The sequence below is a fragment of the Bombina bombina genome, chromosome 6 (genome assembly GCF_027579735.1).
Source record: "Bombina bombina isolate aBomBom1 chromosome 6, aBomBom1.pri, whole genome shotgun sequence".
Classification (NCBI taxonomy): Eukaryota; Metazoa; Chordata; class Amphibia; order Anura; family Bombinatoridae; genus Bombina; species Bombina bombina.
This window is the reverse complement of record NC_069504.1, coordinates 506,791,199-506,800,230: the sequence shown is the minus strand read 5'-3', so window position 1 is coordinate 506,800,230 and position 9,032 is coordinate 506,791,199. Positions and strand designations below refer to the sequence as shown.

General features: G+C 39.0%; 1 protein-coding gene across 2 annotated transcripts in view; it reads right to left on the bottom strand.

Moving 5' to 3' along the window:
• The window catches only part of SCAMP5 (secretory carrier membrane protein 5), a 113,215-nt gene extending 106,814 nt beyond the window's left edge, over nucleotides 1-6,401 (bottom strand). The window contains exon 1 of one of the 2 annotated variants that reach the window (XM_053717389.1): nucleotides 6,302-6,401. The gene's annotated coding sequence lies outside the window, so the exon portion shown is untranslated. Of the gene's footprint in view, nucleotides 1-5,948; nucleotides 6,030-6,301 lie in introns of those variants that run through there. The other variant, XM_053717388.1, reaches the window with a different exon arrangement.
• Nucleotides 6,402-9,032: the final 2,631 nt, after the last annotated feature.

Here is a 9,032-nt window from a genome sequence, read left to right as displayed (position 1 = left end):
CATGAACTAGCAATGTCCAACTTTAAAAAACTGTCAAAATGCACTGACATAAGAGGTGACCTTCAATGACTTAGACATCAGTTTATCAGCCTACCTAGGTTTAGCTTTCAACAAAGAATACCAAGAGTACAAAACACATTTGATGATAAAAGTTCATTGGAAAGTTGTTTAAAATTGCATGCCCTATCTGACAGTTTAATTTTGACTTGACTGTCCCTTTATTATTGTGCTTTACTGGGATATCCGTGGCTAATATAGCAAATTAGACAGCTGTATGGGTTATTTAGCTAGCTGTTACCAACATATACACACATACATACATACATACACAGTTGTGCTCATAAGTTTACATACCCTGGCAGAATTTACAATTTCTTGGCCATTTTTCAGAGAATATGAATAACACAAAAACTTTTCTTTTACTCATGCTTAGTGTTTGGCTGAAGCCATTTATTATCTATCAACTGTGTTTACTCTTTTTAAATTATAATGACATCAGAAACTACCCAAATTACCCTGATCAAAAGTTTACATACTCTGGTTATTGTGGCCTGATAACATGAACACAAGTTGACACAAAGGGGTTTGAATGGCTATTAAAGGTAACCATCCTCACCCGTGATCTGTTTGCTTGTAATTAGTGTGTGTTTGTGTGTGTGTATAAAAGGTCAATGAGTTTCTGGACTCCTGACAGACCCTTGCATCTTTCATCCAATGCTGCACTGACGTTTCTGGATTCTGAGTCATGGGGAAAGAAAAAGAATTGTCAAAGGATCTGTGGGAAAAATGTAGTTGAACTGTATAAAACAGGAAAGGGATATAAAAAGATATCCAAGGAATTGAGAATGCAAAACAGCAGTGTTCAAACTCTAATCAAGAAGTGGAAAATGAGGCGTTCTGTTTGATAGCATACTACATTCATCTTGACAACAATTCTGACCAAATTTCCTGTGCCTTTGTAGCGCACACATCCCCAAAACATTAGCGACCCACCTCTGTGTTTCACAGTAGGAATGGTGTACCTTTTATCATAGGCTTTGTTGACTCCTCTCCAAATGTAGCTTTTATGGTTGTGGCCAAAAAGCTCAATTTTGGTCTGATCACTCCAAATGACTTTGTGCCAGAAGGTGTGAGGCTTGTCTCTGTGCTGTTTGGCATATTGTAAGCGGGATACTTTGTGGCATTTGCGTAGTAATGGCTTTCTTCTGGCGACTTGACCATGCAGCCCATCATTCTTCAAGTGCCTCCTTATTGTGCATCTTGAAACAGCCACACTACATGTCCTGCATTTCACCTGAAGTTATTTGTGGGTTTGTCTTTGCATCCCGAACAATTTTCCTGGCAGTTGTGGCTGAAATTTTAGTTGGTCTACCTGACTGTGGTTTGGTTTCAACAAAACCCCTCATTTTCCACTTCTTTATTAGAGTTTGAACACTGCTGATTTGCATTCTTAATTCCTTGGATATCTTTTTATATCCCTTTCCTGTTTTATACAGTTCAACTACCTTTTCCCGCAGATCCTTTGACAATTCTTTTGCTTTCCCTATGACTCAGAATCGTCAGTGCAGCACTGGATGAAAGATGCAAGGGTCTGTCAGGAGTCCAGAAACTCATTGACCTTTTATACACACACACTAATTACAAGCAAACAGATCACAGGTGAGGATGGTTACATTTAATAGCCATTCAAACCAACTTGTGTGCATGTTATCAAGCCAAAATCACCAGGGTATGTAAACTTTTGATCAGGGTAATTTGGGTAGTTTCTACAAAGACAAGAAGAGACAGAAGCGCCACATGGCCCAATATTGTCTGGTCCAAAAAGGAATAAATGTGTGTACACAGAGTAAACTCACATTTGTGGAAGCACCTCAATTAGTGCTATACAAACAGTCTGGGATTTCTTACAGTCACCCAGGCGACCAACCTCCGGTATTGGTATGATGTCTATATCAAAATGACATAAAGAGACACAGGTGTCTATATGGCCTAGTATTGTCTTAACACAGGTGAGTCAGTGTGTTAATATAGAAAGGTACTCACATTTGTTGTAGCATCTCCCTTGATGCTATAGAGGCAGGATGGGATCAATATAGTCACCCACCAGACTTAAACAAAGGCCTGCTGGACACAGATGGAAGTCAGGAACCGCCAGTGGTCAGGAGAGACCCAGGATAGAGAGCCCCTCTCACCAGAGGGATAGATAGCAACAAAATAGATGGTAGCAAGTGTTCAGAATAAAATAGTTTTATTAAAATAATAAAAACAAGGCAACGCGTTTCTCAGCTCAAGGCTGTTTCATCAGGCTTCATCTAACCTTGAGCTGAGAAACGCGTTGCCTTGTTTTTATTATTTTAATAAAACTATTTTATTCTGAACACTTGCTACCATCTATTTTGTTGCTATCTATCCCTCTGGTGAGAGGGGCTCTCTATCCTGGGTCTCTCCTGACCACTGGCGGTTCCTGACTTCTATCTGTGTCCAGCAGGCCTTTGTTTAAGTCTGGTGGGTGACTATATTGAAAGAAAAGTTTTTGTGTTATTCATATTCTCTGAAAAATGGCCAAGAAATCATAAATTCTGCCAGGGTATGTAAATTTATGAGCACAACTGTGTATATATATATATATATATATATATATATATATATATATATATATATATATATATATATATATATATATATATATATATATATATATATATATACATACACACACACCTATGTATGTTTGTCTTATGTCACCCTATAATATTTGCTTCTCAAATCAATTATTTGTATATAGTAATTCTTAAGTAACTATATGTTGATCCCTCTCAAAGGGATTAAACAGTTATGCTAAAGCAGCAGATGTGTATATATATATATATATATATATATATATATATATATATATATATATATATATATATATATATATATATATATATATATATATATATATATATATATATATATATATATATAGTTTATGGTCCCCAAGACGCCTATGGGTGCCCCCAACATCCCTCAATGGACAACGTTAATTGGGTTAATTAATATGTGTATTTATTTTTAGATAGATAAAGCTCCCAATTACCTCACTTGCTGCAACCTATTTAAGAGTTTCAATGTAATTTGGCTCCCTGGCAAAACTTTAAATATTTGTTTAACTATTTACGTGGATCAAATAAAGTTATTATACAAATAAATGATAATAATAATGCTCAAACAAATTAGATCAGTTTATTATAGTATAGGAGATTACTAAAGTTTTAATTTTCATTAGTGCTAAGGCTTTTACCTACTTTGAAAGGAGAAGCAGGAGGGGTGGAACAGGTTTTGGTAAACAGTGGAGACACATTTACAATGATTGCAAAACATATCTATAAACTGTAATCATCCAATGTTATTTATTAGTTAAAACGCATACCTACATGAGGTAAATAAAATAAGTGTATGTGTGAAAATATGGTGGATTTTTTTTTTTTTTTTTAATCAACTAAACAACTGATTTTGTGAACTCCGGAACTCACAGATTTACTAAGTATTATTTTGTATATAGACATCTTGACATACACAAGCTCATTTGTGATTTGTGATCTCATAGTTAGACTCATTTAGCTTATGGGACAAAGAACACTAACATGTCTAACCATCTCTTATGCCAAATCAATAGACAAAAAAAAAAGATAGATAAACAAATACTTTTCTGTCCAATAATATGTAAATAAATACACATGTATATTGGCAGACACGCATATTCAAAACCTTGCAGACAGACAGGAGGTTGAAGAACCAGGAAAAACAACCACTAAAACCCTTGCTCACATCTAGTAGGTTTGTACAAACATGACACACAATCTAAAAAAGTTAAACATATACAACAACCCTTCTAAAAAATGTCAGTGTGGGAATTTTAGATAGCAGAAACCTAATCCATATCCCATGCATGCAATCGGAGCTGCTGTAATGCTTCTTGCTATCAGGAAGCTACTTCAGATTGACAACTTCAGCAAATTCAGTCCGATAGACACAAAACTGCAGCGGAACAACATTTTGTGAATTTTATAAGGAAGAAGTTTACAAAAAAAAAAAAAAAAGCCCACAAATACATTTTTTCAGAAAGGAAAGTGTGGAAACAATGAGGATAAAGCTAATAAAAGAGTTATTATGATGGCAGGGAGAGTGTGGTGTTTTGTAAATAAAATACCTTCCGCTGATAAGATACGTAATTATTTTATATCCAAATACTTAGATTCCTGTCTTTAACCCCTTTGCTACTATATTCCAGTGGTAAGTTGTTGTTGTTTTTTTGGGGGGGGAGGGTTAACGTGTTTGTACTCATCACAAATTGTACCTTGTTTCAAAATAGGTGTCACTTACCCAATTTTTGTTTATATATGGAGTGCTAGGGTCCTTTTCAGAACCCAGAGCACCCAAAAGGTCATCTCGTAAACAGCTCATTGCAATTTCTACAAACTAAATTTCTATACATTGAAAAATTAAATCCCCTCTTTTATATGTCACACTTTAGAGTATATGGGCACATTTAGAACCACTACCCACATACAGTACATTTATTAGGTGATTACATGGCTAGAAATGATAGAGGTATAAGGATCCTCACTGGAAATAAGAGGTTCTTATCCTTCCAAAATGTGGTCTCATGCACCTCTGTATAGATTATGCAAGGTGTATAAACATCCTGGTATCTTGTGTGACGGGTGAACACATGCAAATTAGAGAGAGATGTGATACCTCATTGAAAAGAAGGAACGAGAGGGGGAGATACTAGTCACATACTCTCTCCATACAAGATCCAGCAGGACAAAAAAAACACTATTTCTCATCATATGCTTCTGAGTGGAGCGAATGACCCCTCATTTAAAAGAGGAGCTTCTCCCCTTTAAAATGAGAGGTGTCCTTCTAGGTCAAACAGGGGGAGATATAGAGATTTTATTAATGCCCCCTACCCAACACGTGCTCCTCTGTGTGGTGTGGAGGCTGACACATTAACTCTAGAAGAGGACCATCCCATCTAGACTTCATATACATATGTTTTTACTTGCCTCCTAAAATTCTCTTCAGCCACAACACGACTGCTGCTTAAAGGGACATAAAACTCAAATGTATTTCCATAAAATATCAAATCATATTACAAATAATTTGTAATATACTTTATTCCCACCTTTTCCTGTAATTTAACTGTGGTAGGTCCCCCCCCCCCCCCCCCACAAATCCAGCAGGATGTTGCTTACTAGCAACTCTGAACCCTAACCCTGCTGTGTTCTGCACAGTGATTGCTTGATCAGTTTAGTAGCTCTGTAGTATCTGTCATTTCTAAACACAAGAAAAAAAATAAAAAGACAATAGAATATGCACTAAGCATTTAAATGAGTACGTCACAGAACTGAAAAACAATGCACATTGTGCTAAAAAGATGACAGTTTATGGTTTTGAAACATTTCATTTTTCTACAGATATTTTCTAATACAGTGCCTTGTTGATGAAGGCTGCATTAAAACGCAAAAAAAAAAAATGTCAATAAGGACAACGGCAAAAGGTGACAAGGCTGGTAAATGTATCATCCTTACAGATATGTCCACTTGTTTCTATCTTGAGATACTAATATTTAACAGATGAGATGTGCGTCACGTGACTCATTACAATGTCACCTATAGCTGCACATTAAAACCGATTTTACAATGTACCAAGACAATATAATGTACTGACTGGTAGCACTCCCACAAGGCGTGAAGACGGACAGTGCCATAATATATTATAGCATAGCGGACATCGTGAGCTCTTCACATACGATTCTGTGCAGAAATAATCAGTAGCATCACTCTACACCTGCGCTGTGATTTGTCTCACACGTATCTCACATAAAAGAACGATGCTCACACTCACATCATATTACATCAGTACACAGAGTTACCGTGTATCTCACAATCGTAATATCTCACCAGTCAAAATCCTCTCTCCCGGTAACCCGTAACCAAGCTCTACGCTCACTCCTCCATAGAATTAGTCCTCAACAAATCTCGCGAGAACAGACACTGCGTTCAGTGCTTGGGTAAGGGTAGCAACATTCCCAGCGATGAACACTGTGCTAATAAAGTTCGTTTAAAAATAATTCCAGAGCAAAAATTAAATATATAAAGGAAATATTTTATATCTGTAAGGAAATATTTTCTTTAATAAAAATTAATTGCATTTAAATTTAAAGTGAATTGCAGTTTTTTAGTTAAAGGGACAGTCTACACCCATATAAAGCGTCGCTTATATGCTAAATCTACTGCAGATCGTTCAAACTCACCCCACTTCAGTGACCATATCGATCCACCTCCGGACTTATTCATATTACAAACTGAGTCTTTTTAACTTGTAAATGGCCGCCATGCCCCTCCTAATATTACATCATCTATCCTCTCTTTCCAAAACATCCAATCAGAAATAGATCATGGATGTAAAAACTTGATCGCGCTTTCGTCGTTTAGCGCATGCGCACACGCAGTGGAACCAAAAAAACGGAACCAAAATTTCATTGCAATTTCCACACGTCTATTTGTTTTAACTGTACATGCAATATCAATTGTAAGTATCGATCGCAAATGAATTCTCTATTAAAATTTCCTACTGATAATTAACAAAATAAAAGATTTTTATTTTCTATGGGTCCTTTTAATTTATTTGACTCTTGATAGCAGCAAAACTAATGTTATGTTCGCTTTCAGATACATATTTCACAAATGTCATTCCATCATTTCGCTAATAATGTGATATCCACTTCTCATATGTATATGCCATTTTATATTTAGTACCTTTGATATATTCTTTTATTAAGAATGATGATTACAAAATTTATTTAACATTAAATTTTCTTTAGTCAGCTATTTATATTTGCTTTTTCTATCTACTTATAATGCATATGTGTGACCAATAAGACACTAATGAATATGCTTTAATGATCTCATGTTTTTTTTTAACTGCATATCCACAATAATGTTAATTTATTTCAAAGTTTAAATTGTCAACAGCTTTCACTACATTTATTTTTTGTTTAAAAAAATTTTTTTATACTAATATCCTATCTACACTATCCTCAATTTTTAATAATTATAAAAATTTATATTATAAAAAACACCTCAATACTTGAGCTTGATATCCCTCTCTTTTGCACTCTCTCTATCACCCCTCTCTTTTGTGCTCTATCTCCCCCCTCACTCTCTCTCTCTCTCCCCTCTCTCTCTCTCTATCTCCCCCCTCTATCTCTCTCTCTCTCCCCCTCTCTCTCTCTCTCTCTCTCTCTCTCTCTCTCTCTCTCTCTCTCCCCCTCTCTCTCTATCTCCCCATCTCTATGTCCCCCTCTCTCTCTATCTCCCCCCTCTCTCTCCCCATTTCCCCCTCTTTTTATCTTTCCCTTCTCTCTTTCTATCTCCCCCTCTCTCTCTCCCCCCATCTCTCTCCCCCTCTCTTTCTCTATCTCCCCCTCTCTCTCCCCCTCTCTCTCTCTATCTCCCTCCTCTCTTTCTCTCTACCCTCTCTCTATCTCCCCCCTCTCTCTCTCTATCTTCACCTTCCTCTCTCTCTCTCTCTCTCTCTCTCTCTCTCCCCCCCTCTCTCTCTCTCTATCTCCCCCTCTCTATGTCCCCCTCTCTCTCTATCTCCCCCCCCTCTCTCTCCCTCTCTCTCCCTATCTCCCCCCTCTCTTTCTCTATTCCCTCTCTCTATCTCCCCTCTCTCTATATATATCTCCCCCTCTCTGTCTCCCCCTCTATATATCTCCCCCTCTCTGTCTCCCCCTCTATATATCTCCCCCTCTCTGTCTCCCCCTCTCTCTATATCTCCCCCTCTCTATCTCCCCACCTCTCTATCTCCCCCCTCTATCTCTATCTCCCCATCTCTCTATCTCAACATCTCTCTATATATATCTCCCCCTCTCTATCTCCCCCCTCTCTCTCTATCTCCTCCCTCTCTTTCTCTCTACCCTCTGTCTATCTCCCCCCTCTCTCTCTATTTCCCCCCCTCTCTCTCTATATCCCCCCTCTCTCTCCCCATCTCCCCCCTCTCTTTCTCTCTCCCCTCTCTCTATCTCCCCCTCTCTCTCTTTCTCCCCTCTCTCTCTCTATCTCACCCTCTCTATCTCCCCCCTCTCTCTCTATCTCCCCCTCTCTTTCTCTCTACTCTCTCTCTATCTTCCACCCCTCTCTCTATCTCCCCCCTCTCTCTCTCTCTCTATCTCCCCCCTCTCTCTCCCCATTTCCCCCTCTTTTTATCTTTCCCTTCTCTCTTTCTATCTCCCCCTCTCTCTCTCCCCCCTCTCTCTCCCCATTTCCCCCTCTTTTTATCTTTCCCTTCTCTCTTTCTATCTCCCCCTCTCTCTCTCCCCCCCATCTCTCTCCCCCTCTCTTTCTCTATCTCCCCCTCTCTCTCCCCCTCTCTCTCTCTATCTCCCTCCTCTCTTTCTCTCTACCCTCTCTCTATCTCCCCCCTCTCTCTCTCTATCTTCACCTTCCTCTCTCTCTCTCTCTCTCTCCCCCCCCCTCTCTCTCTCTCTATCTCCCCCTCTCTATCTCCCCCTCTCTCTCTATCTCCCCCCCCTCTCTCTCTCCCTCTCTCTCCCTATCTCCCCCCTCTCTTTCTCTATTCCCTCTCTCTATCTCCCCTCTCTCTATATATATCTCCCCCTCTCTGTCTCCCCCTCTATATATCTCCCCCTCTCTGTCTCCCCCTCTATATATCTCCCCCTCTCTGTCTCCCCCTCTCTCTATATCTCCCCCTCTCTATCTCCCCACCTCTCTATCTCCCCCCTCTATCTCTATCTCCCCATCTCTCTATCTCAACATCTCTCTATATATATCTCCCCCTCTCTATCTCCCCCCTCTCTCTCTATCTCCTCCCTCTCTTTCTCTCTACCCTCTGTCTATCTCCCCCCTCTCTCTCTATTTCCCCCCCTCTCTCTCTATATCCCCCCTCTCTCTCCCCATCTCCCCCCTCTCTTTCTCTCTCCCCTCTCTCTATCTCCCCCTCTCTCTCTTTCTCCCCTC